The sequence below is a fragment of the Artemia sp. Qi Xiang Cuo genome, chromosome 9, assembly GCF_049724085.1.
Source record: "Artemia sp. Qi Xiang Cuo chromosome 9, ASM4972408v1, whole genome shotgun sequence".
Lineage (NCBI taxonomy): Eukaryota > Metazoa > Arthropoda > Branchiopoda > Anostraca > Artemiidae > Artemia > Artemia sp. Qi Xiang Cuo.
In genome coordinates this window covers 19,788,808-19,803,605 of record NC_142802.1, presented here as the reverse complement: position 1 = coordinate 19,803,605, position 14,798 = coordinate 19,788,808, and the positions used below count along the sequence as shown (strand labels likewise).

General features: G+C 33.7%; 1 protein-coding gene and 1 non-coding gene across 7 annotated transcripts in view; both read left to right on the top strand.

Annotated features, from left to right (window-relative positions):
* LOC148948416 (uncharacterized) overlaps window positions 1-14,798 on the top strand; it is a 121,719-nt gene that overhangs the window by 59,839 nt on the left and 47,082 nt on the right. The window lies entirely within an intron of this gene.
* On the top strand, window positions 3,354-3,427 carry TRNAN-AUU (transfer RNA asparagine (anticodon AUU)). The gene has a single exon. It is a non-coding gene; the product is annotated as a tRNA-Asn (tRNA).

The window sequence follows — 14,798 nt, the reverse complement described above, 5'->3', positions numbered from 1 at the left end:
TGTATAGTCAATGACACTATTCTCATTCATTCTATAGAATTCACATGTTTCACTTTGCTTATTTGAAGCAATTTCACAAACTGTCCTCAAGTGTCGAATCACATTCCGTCACTGCCAAATAAAAATCAGTGGGCTTATAATCATAACACCCAGTGTCTTCACAACGATGACGTAGAAACCATATTCTTTTGTTGTTCCAACAGTTGAATCGTTGACCTGGGTCCTCCTCCCAGAACAATCTAAAACCACGACGATACCAATCTCGTAACAATAGACTAAAATCATGGTTAGGATTCTTTCCAATCATACCGGGATATGTATTCTCCCACTGGTTACATGTATAATAGTGACAATTGGAGCATAGGTAACCTCTAGGATGAGAGTCACACACCTCTTCAAGACAGGAATTATAACCTTTAATTTGTACAGCATATCCTCTATGCAATTTACACGGGTTGCATAATCTAAACTTTTCCTAATAATCCTCACTCCGTGTACGAGTATCACATGATGATGAATAGGTATCTTGCCTGTACTTGCATAAAGAATATACGTGGAACGTTTTGTTTAATTTTGATGGTCTTATTACAGCAAATACTCTGACATCGCAACAACAAAAATTTTCTCAAAGGTGGAGAGAGAGAGAGTAAATCATCCTTGAATATCATCTTTCTCATGAAAAAAGTCCTAAATTTCAAAACTAATGTTTAAAAGCATATCCATAATATCATTTTGCCGTGTCGTGATCAATATATCAATAAATTGTGTAAATGCATTTGGACCACGATGTAGAAGCTTCATACAATAGTCTAATGATGGAGAATCAGTTTTCATTATATCAACAAGCATTCCCCGAGAAAATATCTTCCTTTGAATAGACAACTTTAGAAAATCATCATCTAGAATCAAACGTTTGTACATAAGAACTAGATTCCTCATGATTCGCTGTTTCTCGAATCTATCCATTTTTTAGAGTCCTAACTCTCTCTCAACCAACTTCAGACTAATCAGAATTTCTTTTTGTACTCTAGAAAATATACGCTAGTCTACTATAGAAAGAAAGAAAAATACTATTGATTTAGAAACAATTTTATTGAACATAATTACAATAATAATATTCACTGATGCATTTTGTTCTCATCAATATATTTCGATAGGACATCTAATGCTGACCGAAGCTTATTTATATGGAGAATATTCACTTTTCCAGCAAAACATAGTTGCTCCTCCTGCTTAAACTTGCTTAATGATATCACGTATCTCGCATACATAATGTCCCATTCAAGACATAGTCTATAGCCAGCGGTTTTTTCCACAGCTACATTGGGTACTCGTATATCGTTGCTGCTGCTGCTGTCGGTTCCATCATTAATCTCCAATAGTGTAAATGTACCACTCATTTTTTTTTCTCCACTAATATCCTCTCAAATAAACTATTCTCTCTCTCTGAATTCAATTCTCCTACTAATAGGAACTACAATGAAAATTACTACCTATATCCGAATCCAACTACTAATCAAGTTAGTGTGTCCGCCACTCTCTCTCTCTCTGTTTGACCTCCAAAAAATGGGTGTCATAATAGAAAACCTATCTAGCAACCCATGTAGAGTTCATTGTAATAGGTCACTGCCCCGTGGTAAGGCATATTACGCAATCACGTTCAGTGGTAATTGGGCGCTTACTACTAGTCCCCCTGGCCATAGCCAATTACACCCCTGCTGGGAAGTTGTAATCTAGCTACTATATCTAGTTGTTTCTTATTTCTATGACTTAAAAAATTGCATCCATGATAGGTCTATACCTATCTAAATTTGGACGGAAAATTTTAATGTTAATTTTTGGTTTTGAATCTCTTTTTCATTGACTTTAGTTTTAAAAATGCAATCCCTGTTTTTTTTTTCAGTAAAATTTTCAAGGGTTTTTTCCTAAATTTAAGAAATAGATTTACAGATTTTCCAAACCTTATAAATTGCGATTGAGTTATGAGGCTGAAAACACGTTTCTTTTGCCTCATTTGATTAGAAAATCTATTTCACAAGGTTTTACTTTATAACCTAAAGGTTATTAAACTTTATCAAAGGGCAGTGCCCTCTGGAGGTAGAAGGAATGGAGGTAGGGGCTTCCAAATATCTTCCCAGGAGTAAGGCTCTCGATGCATTCCTGAGAGTTTCATCCGCCTAACTCAACTCAACTACTTTCCAAGATAGTAAAAAGTCACTAGACTAGAATTTTGCCAAAAAATTATTTCTTCTTGTTCCCCAAGAGAATTTAATCAATTAACACAAGCTTTATTATTTCATTTTATGGATTATCTTTTATAATTTTTCAGTACATATTTGCCTGTACCCCCTAGAAGATTATTAAAAGGGTACAAAGTCTCGCACGTTCAGCCATTAAACTAAAACTTATAAACTTTTCTGTTGAAAGTTATTTTTACATTTTTTTTAACAACGAATTACTTTCGAAATTTCTTTGAAGAATTGAAAAATGTGTGTGAGGGCTTATATTTTCCTACGTCGTAAAGATTTTCTCTTCACTGGCTCAGACATGTCCGAAGAGTTCTGTTTTGGGACGGGGGCTAATGGTTATAATTTTTTTTAATGAAATACGGACAATTAGTACACTCCAAGCACGCACACAGTTTTTCTTTCCGGGTTGGTGGGAAAGAAAGGACCCGATACTTCTATTATTGAATTCACTGGAACTATGATGTTACTTGGACCTTTTCTTAGAGGATGATCTGAATTTCCATTAAAATAGGATTGGTTTACTGTTTTTATAGGAAAATAAGAAGCTTGAACCCACACCCCCCTGATATGTTTGTCCGACCCATAAATACATAGCTAGAATGTATATAAACAATTTTTGTGCGTTTTTCAAAATTTTTTACCCCCCCCCCCCCCGAAAAAAAATTCTGGATACGGTCTTGATCACCATTTACCCTTGAAAAAATTAATATGTACATATTCTAGCAATGTGAATATATTTTTTCTCGGTTCAACTATCTGTGTCAACTGTCAACTAATCTGTGACTCCCGGAATATTTTCCCGGAAAAGAAAAGTTCAACTTCGATTCTGAATTTTCTCAATGAAAATGAAATAAGTTATTGATCAATTCTATTTTCATAAAATAATATAAAATTTTCCACTTCAATTCAGCTTTTTCTCAAAGAGATGACAAAATTTAAAAAATTGTTCCAAATTTTTCATAGAAGATAGAAAAAGTTATACTTTGATTGTGATTATTCTTCATGAAGATATGGAGCTCCACTTTAATTCTAAGTTTTCTCGAAGAAGTTCTAATTTCTCCAGAGAAAATAAAAAGCTTCCACATCAGTGATAATATTCTTAATGGCTTGTTAGCCCAGTTGGTTAGAGCGTCATGCTATTAACGCGAAGGTCGAGGGTTCGATCCCCTCACGAGCCATAATTTTGACCTTCGTATGGTAACTCCATAAGTTATTTTAGGGATATATTTTATATCAACATGCAAAGTCGACGTAGCTTTATTTCATTTTTTAAGGTTCATTTAGAAGAGATTACGTGCGCGCACGTAACTTCTTCTAAATGAACCTTAAAAAATGAAATAAAGCTACGTCGACTTTGCAGGTTGATATAAAATATATCCCTAAAATAACTTATGGAGTTACCATACGAAGGTCAAAACTATGGCTCGTGAGGGGATCGAACCCTCGACCTTCGCGTTATTAGCATGACGCTCTAACCAACTGGGCTAACAAGCCATTAAGATTATTATCACTGATGTGGAAGCTTTTTATTTTCTCTGGAGAAATTAGAACTTCTTCGAGAAAACTTAGAATTAAAGTGGAGCTCCATATCTTCATGAAGAATAATCACAATCAAAGTATAACTTTTTCTATCTTCTATGAAAAATTTGGAACAATTTTTTAAATTTTGTCATCTCTTTGAGAAAAAGCTGAATTGAAGTGGAAAATTTTATATTATTTTATGAAAATAGAATTGATCAATAACTTATTTCATTTTCATTAGGAAAATTCAGAATCGAAGTTGAACATTTCTTTTCCGGGAAAATATTTGGAACAGAACTTTAAATTTTTTCATCTCTTTGAGAAAGGTCGGAATTGAATTTAAGAAAATTTAGAATTAAAATGAAACTTTTTATCTTCATGGAAAATAATCAAAATCATAGTATAACTTTTGTCTGAACTGAAGTGGAAAATTTTTATATTATTTTGGGAAAATAGAAATGAACAATAACTTATTTCATTTTCATTGAGAAAATTCAGAATCGAAGTTGAACTTTTCTTCACTTCTTTAAGAAAAATTAAAAATTGAAGTGAAACTTGTAATCTTCATAGGAAATAATCAAAATCATAGTATAACTTTTCCTATCTTCTATGTAAAAATTTAGAACTGAACTTTAAATTTTTTATGTCATGGTGAACTTAAAACTGAAGTGGAAGCTTTTTATTTTCTCTTGAGAAATTAGAATTGAATTGTGTTCGTTGGTAAAATTCAGAAGAGAACTTGAACTTTTCTATCTTCTATGAAAAATTTGGAAGTATTTTAAATTTTTTATCTCTTTGAGAAAAATCTGAACTGAAGAGGAAAATTTTGATATAATTTTGGGAAAAAAGAATTGATCAATAACTTATTTCATTTTCATTACGAAAATTCAGAATCGAAGTTGAACTTTTCTTCTTCCGGGAAAATATTTGGAACAGAACTTAAAATTTTTTAATCTCTTTGAGAAAAATCTGAATTGAAGTGGAAAATTTTATATATTATTTTAGGAAAATAGAATTGATCAATAACTTATTTCATTTTCATTGAGAAAATTCAGAATCGAAGTTGAACTTTTCTTTTCCGGGAAAATATTTGGAACAGAACTTTAAATTTTTTCATCTCTTTTAGAAAGGCCAGAATTGAATTTAAGAAAATTTAGAATTATATCAAAGTATAACTTTTTCTATCTTCTATGAAAAATTTGGAACAATATTTTAAATTTTGTCATCTCTTTGAGAAAAATCTGAATTGTAGTGGAAAATTTTATATTATTTTATGAAAATTGACTTGATCAATAACTTATTTCATTTTCATTGAGAAAATTCAGAATCGAAGTTGAACTTTTCTTTTCCGGGAAAATATTTGGAGCAGAACTTTAAATTTTTTCATCTCTTTGAGAAAGGTCGGAATTGAATTTAAGAAAATTTTGAACTAAAATGAAACTTTTTATCTTCATGGAAAATAATCACAATCATAGTATAACTTTTGTCTGAACTGAAGTGGAAAATTTTTATATTATTTTGGGAAAATAAAAATGATCAATAACTTATTTCATTTTCATTGAGAAAATTCAGAATCGAAGTTGAACTTTTCTTCACTTCTTTGAGAAAAAATTGTGATCCTCTAGCAATAACAAAAGGCCTAGCAGTGATTACATGTCATTTTCGATCCATTGTTAACGACAGCACAATCACCTAAAATGAACAATAGGAGAATTCCATTTGTCTGTCCCGATATCGATTATTATGTTGGTGCTTTGAGTCCACGTCAAATAGGCAATGGATTGGACTATTACAAGGGGCCTACTACAATGTCAGGCTATGGTCTTGGCAGCTGGTTTGCTAGGCTATTTCGTTCTGCATTACCCCTTGACAGAAAATATCTTGTACCTGCTACATCAAATTTTGCCGCCTCCACACTAAAAGACTGGGGGTCGGGCAAAAATTTCAATGAGAGTGTTAAGGAAAATATTAGATCTTCAGCAAGAGCCGTTGGTGAGCAACTAAAATCTCGACAAAATGGGGAGGGATTCAAAGGGATGCGTTCGCGTCATTCACACATCAGTCTCCACGCCGGCAGGAAGCAAAAGACATCAACAATGTCTTTGAGGATTAAAACAAGGAAGCTCAATAAGCAGAAGAAGAAAAAGAAAAAGATTGTTAGATCAAAGAAGAATTTCTTCTCTTAGGATGACTTATCTCCCCCACATGGAATCATATCCATTAATTAGTTCCTCATTGAAACTATTCAATGCTGAAAATGTTGATATCAGTGTCAAGTATAGCTACTATGATCAGTTTCACCCCCAACAACCCATCTCGGAAAATATACACTTTCAAATATTTTCCAATGAAGACTATTTCATTGATTTGTCGTCAACATTTATTGATTTAAATGTTGGGGTGAAGAAAAAGTCAGATAATACAACTCCAAATGCCGGCGATGGTCTCTCCTATGAAAACTGTATTCTACACAACATATTTAAACAAATTAATGTATTTATTAATGGAACATTGGTGAGCACTAGCAATAATTTATCAAACTATGCAAGCTACATACAATTTATGATGATGACACCAAAGGCTTACAAGGAGTTGAGAGGACAATAATTAGGCTATGAATATCGGTCAGGTGTTGATACTGACGGTGAGTTGACTACTGCAGTGACCCAGGAGTATCATCTAGTTGGAAAATTAAATAATGAGATATTCAATATATCCCAATGGCTACCCCCCAATGTTAAGACTGACATAAAGTTACATATTTCCCCATCAAATTTCATTTTCAGAAAAACACTTCCTACAGCACTCAATGCAAATGTTATTATCACATCGTCATTTCTCCACGTCCGAAAACAACCGGTTATGAGCTCTTTTGCATTGGCATTGGAAAAGCAAAGAGCCCATGGGAACAACATTCAACTTCTTGTTCCTCATATGATCAACAATCAACGTCACATTGCCATAGATTCTCGTAGCTATAGCGATTTATCATTTATCAATGGAGAAATCCCATCAAAATTGGCTTTGGCCTGTGTGAAGAGTGGCAGTGCCGTTGGATCCTGGACTGAATCCCCCCATGATTTTAATTTTTTTGGTCTATCTAGCCTTGTGTGCAAAGTAAATGGTATTTCACTGTACTCTCTATGATTTGACAAAAAATCCTATAGAACTCTCTACCAGTTGATTATGCAATCCCTAGATCATGAATCTCAATTATTTGAAAATGTATTAACCGATTCAATCTTTTAAAAAAATCATGGGGTTATTGTTTTGGATTTTTCTGGCACACAGGACATGAACATAGTATGAACTGGGAATGTGTTTTTAGAGTGTGTATTTGCCATTACTTTGACCAAGAGTATCACACTAATATCACTGAGTCAATTTGAAACCTATTGGGAAATCACGCCCGGTGGCAGTGTTCTACTAGACCTAGCACCATGAACACAAACCAAATAATCAACGTATTTAGTATGGATCCATACATGTCCCGGTACAAGTCCTATTGCATACCTTCGGACTTCATTGAAAAAATTCCAAGTGTTAACAACACCCTAATCATTGTTAATAGCAGTCCATCTACTTTGAAGACCGGTCATTGGCTATGCATCTTTCAAACAGTGAAGAATATTGAATTTTTTGACCCTCTTGGTCTATCGTATAAATTCTATGCTCCATTCATCAGCAACTTTATTGAAAGCAGGGGAAAGATCATTATTCAAAAATCAAAGAAAAGTAAAGGATTTAATGACTAAAACATTTGGCTTTCATGCACTAATCTTTTTCATGTTCAGATGTCGTTGCTAAACCTACAACCATATTTTCGACATCTTCGTTGACTTATCTCAATTAAATGACCTTCTAGTCGAGACTATACTTACAATTTTTTTTAATATTCATTTTAGTACCCTGATAATAAAATGTTCTAAAGATTTATACTAAACTGTTTATTAATAAAAAAAAAATTATATACATGATAAAAACGACTTTTCTACTCTTTAGATTTCGTCCACTACTAGGTATTTGTCGACAACAACTAGTGCAGGTAGATTATCTGAATTCACAGTGTACTGATCCTGATGTAGTGCAATGTCAGCGTCACATTTTTTACAGTAGAGTGTGACTTCACTCTTGTCATATCTCTTTGTATAGTCAAAGATACTATTCTCATTCATTCTATAGAATTCACTTGTTTCAATCTGCTTATTTGAAGCAATTTCACAAACAGTGTCCTCAAGTATCGAATCACATTCCGTCACTGCCAAATAAAAATCCGTGGGCTTATAATCATAACACCCAGTGTCTTCACAACGATGACGTAGAAACCATATTCTTTTGTGGTTCCAACAGTTGAATCGTTGACCCGGTTCCTCCTCCCAGAACAATCTAAAACCACGACGATACCACTTTCGTAGCAATAAACCAAAATCATGGTTAGGATTCTTTCCAATCATACCGGGATATGTACTCTCCCACTGGTTACATTTATCATAATGACAATTGGAGCATAGGTGACCTCTAGGATGAGAGTCACACACCTCTTCAAGACAGGAATTACAACCTTTAATTTGTACAGCATATCCTCTATGCAATTTACATGGGTTGCATAATCTACACTTTTCATCATACTCCTCAATCATTGTGCAATTCTCACATGATGATGACCAGCTGCCCAGCGTGTACATACATAACGGATATGTATGGAACATTTTGTTATGTGTTGACACTCTCACTATCACAATGAAACTGAGCTAGCAACAACAAAAATTGTCTGAGAGAAAGAGAAACAGAGGAGTAAATCATCCTTGAGCACCATCTTTCTCATGAAAAAAGTCCTAAATTTCAAAACTAATGTTTAAAATCATATCCACAATATCATTTTAAAGTGTCGTGATAAATATATCAATAAATTTTGTAAATTCATTTGGAACAAGATGTAGAAGCTTCATACAATATTCTAATGATGGAGAATCAGTTTTAATTATACCAACAAGCAGTCCCCGAGAAAATATCTTACTTTGAATGGACAACTCTAGAAAATCATCATCTAGAATCAAACGTTTGTCCATAAGAACTAGATTCCTCATGAGTCGCTATTTCTCGAATTTATCCATTTTCTAGAGTCCTAACTCTCTCTCAACCAACTTCAGACTAACCAGAATTTCTTTTTGTGCTCTAGAAAATATACGCTAGTCTTCTATAGAAAGAAAAAAAAAAATCTTTGATTTAGAAACATTTTTATTGAACATAATTACAATAATAATATTCACTGATGCATTTTGTTCTCATCAATATATTTCGACAGGACATCTAATGCTGACCGAAGTTTATTTATATGGAGAATATTCACTTTTCCAGCAAAATATAGTTGCTCCTCCTGCTTAAACTTGCTTAATGATATCACGTATCTCGCATACATAATGTCCCATTCAAGACATAGTCTACAGCCTGCGGTTATTTCCACAGCTACATTGGGTACTCGTATATCGTTGCTGCTGCTGCTGTCGGTTCCATCATTAATCTCCAATAATGAAAATGCACCACTCATTTTTTTTCTCCACTAATATCCACTCAAATAAACTATTCTCTCTCTCTGAATTCAATTATCCTACTAATATGAACTACAATGAAATTTACTCCTTATATCCGAATCCAACAACTAATCAAGTTAGTGTGTCCGCCACTCTCTCTCTCTCTGGTTGTCCTCCAAAAATGGGTGTCATAATAGAAAACATATCTACCAACCCATGTAGAGTTCATTGTAATAGGTCACTGCCCCGTGGTAAGGCATATTACGCAATCACGTTCAGTGGTAATTGGGCGCTTACTACTAGTCCCCCCTGGCCATAGCCAATTACACCCCTGCTGGGAAGTTGTAATCTAGCTACTATCTCTAGTTGTTTCTTATTTCTATGACTTAAAAAATTGCATCCATGATAGGTCTATACCTATCTAAATTTGGACGGAAAATTTTAATGTTAATTTTGGGTTTTGAATCTCTTTTTCATTGACTTTAGTTTTAAAAATGCAATCCCTGTTTTTTTTTCCAGTAAAATTTTCAAGGGTTTTTTCCTAAATTTAAGAAATAGATTTACAGATTTTCCAAACCTTATAAATTGAGATTGAGTTATGAGGCTGAAAACACGTTTCTTTTGCCTCATTTGATTAGAAAATCTATTTCACAAGGTTTTACTTTATAACCTAAAGGTTATTAAACTTTATCAAAGGGCAGTGCCCTCTGGAGGTAGAAGGAATGGAGGTAGGGGCTTCCAAATATCTTCCCAGGAGTAAGGCTCTCGATGCATTCCTGAGAGTTTCATCCGCCTAACTCAACTCAACTACTTTCCAAGATAGTAAAAAGTCACTAGACTAGAATTTTGCCAAAAAATTATTTCTTCTTGTTCCCCAAGAGAATTTAATCAATTAACACAAGCTTTATTATTTCATTTTATGGATTATCTTTTATAATTTTTCAGTACATATTTGCCTGTACCCCCTAGAAGATTATTAAAAGGGTATAAAGTCTCGCACGTTCAGCCATTAAACTAAAACTTATAAACTTTTCTGTTGAAAGTTTTTTTTACATTTTTTTAACAACGAATTACTTTCGAAATTTCTTTGAAGAATTGAAAAATGTGTGTGAGGGCTTATATTTTCCTTCGTCGTAAAGATTTTCTCTTCACTGGCTCAGACATGTCCGAAGACTTCTGTTTTGGGACGGGGGCTAATGGTTATAATTTTTTTTAATGAAATACGGACAATTAGTACACTCCAAGCACGCACACAGTTTCTCTTTCCGGGTTGGTGGGAAAGAAAGGACCCGATACTTCTATTATTGAATTCACTGGAACTATGATGTTACTTGGACCTTTTCTTAGAGGATGATCTGAATTTTCATTAAAATAGGATTGGTTTACTGTTTTTATAGGAAAATAATAAGCTTGAACCCACACCCCCCGGTATGTTTGTCCGACCCATAAATACATAGCTAAAATGTATATAAACAATTTTTGTGCGTTTTTCAAAAGTTTTTACCCCCTCCCCCGAAAAAAAATTCTGGATACGGTCCTGATCACCATTTACCCTTGAAAAAATTAATATGTACATATTCTAGCAATGTGAATATATTTTTTCTCGGTTCAACTATCTGTGTCAACTGTCAACTAATCTGTGACTCAATAAACATACTGAAACGACATTATGTCATCAAAAACGAAGAATATTTGGCGGAAAAGCCCGCACATTGAAATAAATTTATGCACATTTCCTGTTTTTTTTTAGTTCCTCCCTCCACTCTATAAATCGACTATAATTTTTGCGAGAGCTATTCTGGCTTCAAAATCCCAAAGCTATGATAATTTTAGAAATCTCTTCATTGGCTTATTGTTATTCAATCACCTGAATTCAACTAGATAATACTGCACGTGAGATATTATACGATATTTATTAACAATAAAGATTTCTCGTTAATAAATGAAATCAACTTTGCAAAATTTAAAGAAAAAACACATTTTTGAATTCAAACTGGATAAATTGAAGAAAATGGTCCTTATGTGTCGTACCCACACCCAGGGTCGTATCAATGATTTTTTCGGGGATGGTTTTACAAAAGGTTTTTTTTCGGAAGGGGGGGAGTGGGGTTACAAAAAAAACTTTTTAAAACGCATCAAAAATTTGTTTATATTCATTTTGGTTACATTTACGAGTCGGACAAACATTTTGGGAGGGGGGGATCCCCCCCCCCCCCCTGAATATTGTCTTGCCCACACCAATAAACCCTTCCAACTTCTTTACCCCCCGTAATCATTTAATATAAGATTAACCCATTCGTCCCTTTTATACCTCCCAGGAAATAAGTCTTTGCCTTTGCTTCGAGGGGTTTGAAAATCTGATCTATAATTGGAAGTTGTTCTGGCTTAGAAACTCTAAAACTACTGTAATTTTATTCTTTTTTAATTGGCTCATTATCATTCGGTGACCTGATTTTAGCTAGTCAATCTGTGTAAGGGTAATATCTGTGCACTATTGGGCTCAGTATCGTTTTGATGATTATAACAAAATGTTAAAAAATACCTTTTAAAAATGAAACATGTGAAAACTACAGCAAAATGTTCATTAATACTTTTGAAAGTGTGAGAATTGGGAAGTACGGTGTAAATGTTGAGAAGATGGAAGAGGGACATGATAGAAGAAGAAATCAGAAATATAATACAGATAACTTTGAAAATTCGACCGACCTGCTCTCTACTCTATTTGAAGGTAAATAAGCATTAAGAATAAGTGAATTTAAAGTAGGATGAATCGCTAGTGCCACATGGTTATTTCTCAGGGGGGAGGGGCAGAAACTTTGTTTTACCAAGATTGGAATGTTTTTATTTCATGTAAAAAAGGTAAAGTTCTAGTTTAGGGGCTTCTTGCTATCTTGGAAAGTACTTAAGTTAGGCTAATGAAACTTTCAGGAATGAATCTAGGGCCAAACATATAACAGGGTATGTATCAAACATCTACAGTCTCTACCTTTTTCTTATTTCTATGGCTTAGAATATTACATAGACTCCACGTCAGGGCTACACCTATCTGGATTCTGATAAAATGTTTTATCTTAATTTTGAGTTTTTAATCTCTTTTTCATTGACTCTGGGTTTTTGAAAATGCAGTTCCTGGTACTTCAGTAGAAGTTATATTAAACAAGGGCGTATCCAGAGTTTTCCGGGGAGGAGGTATAAAAAACATAAATATTTGTTTATATGTATCTTGTTACATTTTTACGAATCGGATTTTTTTTTTATGGGGGGCAGGTTCGAACCCCGTACCTACCCTCTGGATACGGCCTAAACATCAAATGGTTTTTCCTTGATTTATGAAATTATTTTAAAGATCTTTGGAACCTTATAGATTTAGATTGAGGAAAGGTATGAGGCTCAAAACACTTTTCCCTTGCCTCATTTGAGTAGACTATCTATTTTGCAAGGTTTATTTTTATAGCACAAAGATGTCCTCTAGCAGGACAACGATGTCCAGCGAGCAATGCTCTCTGGAAGTAGAAGGAGTTGTGCTAGGTGCTTCAAAAGTCTTTCGTCGAGAGCATTAAGGCTTTTGATGTATTTCTGAGAGTTTCATTCACCTAACTCAGCCACTTTCCAAGATAGCAAAAAGCTTCTAAGCTAGAGTTTTTTATTCCAACCTATCATTTCTTCTTGTGTCCCAAGGAAATTTAATCAATTTAATCTGATGCTTATCATTTTTGAAAAAGAAAGTAGGAGCAATTAGAATGGTCAACACAGGTGTTCTTTCCGGACTTGTGGGGGACATGATGTGTTCAGAAACGCTGAAGCAAAATACTATAAGGAGAATGCAGGGAAATACCTGATTTGAAGTTTTTCTTCATAGAGTATATAAAGCGAGTCATGTATAAAATTCTAGGGGAGTCATTAGAAGCACAATATATTGGCAAGGGAGAGGTGGGCAGGAAGCTCCCCTTCCTTGTACACATGGTTGATTGAATAATTGCTATTATTTTTATCTGGATTGTAATTTTTGAATAAAGTTAAAAAAAGAAGAGTTAAAAAAGGCATTCTTAGTAGGTTCTCTCATATTGCATGTTCTTATTGCCTCCTAGTCGTTATATTTCCAGCAATAAACTCATCAGTGAACTTACCGTTGTCATTCATTCGTATAATTAAGCATTATAAAATGAACAAGTCTATTATCTTCATTGTGTGTTTGTGCAAACAAACCTTATGCCATTGTCTTGAACGATTCTCCTATTATTTATTGCAAATGTCTTTAAAAATATTATGGATTCCATGTATCTGAACTAGTCTTTTGTCATGGGGTTGTTTATGAAAAGGAATATTTTCTAGACTATTGTAAGTGAAATCGATTTTTGCACGGCCTCGGCCACTTTCAGAAATCATTTAATCCAGGTGGCGCAAGCCAAGCGCGGTGAATGTGTGCCAAGCGTGGCGAGGACTGTACCACGCATGGCAGAACTGTGCACACTTGGCTCTGAGATATACACCAAGTGAGGAAAGTGCGCAACCCCTCGCACAGTGTAATATTATTTATTAAATATATTTATTCCTTTTGAAATACTCGGGGGAAAACCCTAAGGTAAGATCTTATCTTAAAATGGCTGTAAATAAGCCGAATTGGTATTTTACATTAAATCCAACAATGAAACACATGGATAGGGCTATTTTGATAGAGAATTTAGTCAGTAATTCAGTATATATATGTATATATATATATATATATATATATATATATATATATATATATATATATATATATATATATATATATATATATATATATATATATATATATATATATATATATATATATATATAAATATATATAGAGAGATAGAGATATATAGAGATAGAGAGAGAGAGAGAGAGAGATTCTAAACAAACAATTTAACATAAGTTTAGCGGCCACCCCAAGAAGTAAAAACTTGTCCAAGGGGGTGGCAAAAATACACTAACATAACAAAACAATAAAAAAATGAAAAAAAATAACCTATCTATATCACAGTCCCCTAACAGCACCACAAACATTACGCCTTAACATTTTCATTAAATTTACTATCATAATCATAATCATCACCTCAAGGAGCCATAAAAATTAACCAACATCATTACGACAAAAAAAAACACTAAAATTCATACTTACTAAAAAGCATTCCTTTAATTACTATCTTAAACGAAGAAATATCACCTATATTTTTTATATTTTGATCAAGATGGTTCCAACTTCTGATCCCCATGTGAAGCAAAAAAAAACATCAATCGGGCCGAAACAACCAGCGAAATATTAATCTCTGCATATGACCTAGTATTATAATTATGGACGGAAGATCTTAGGTTTACTAAGCTATCAAAACACGGGAGGTTTATACCCCTTTGAATCCTAAAAATCAAAAGAAGTGTATACAACTCCCGTAATCCGGAAGCTGGCAGTATCTTTACACGCTCATACGCGTTTCGTACCGAATCCCGGGATTCGGTATATATAAATATATAT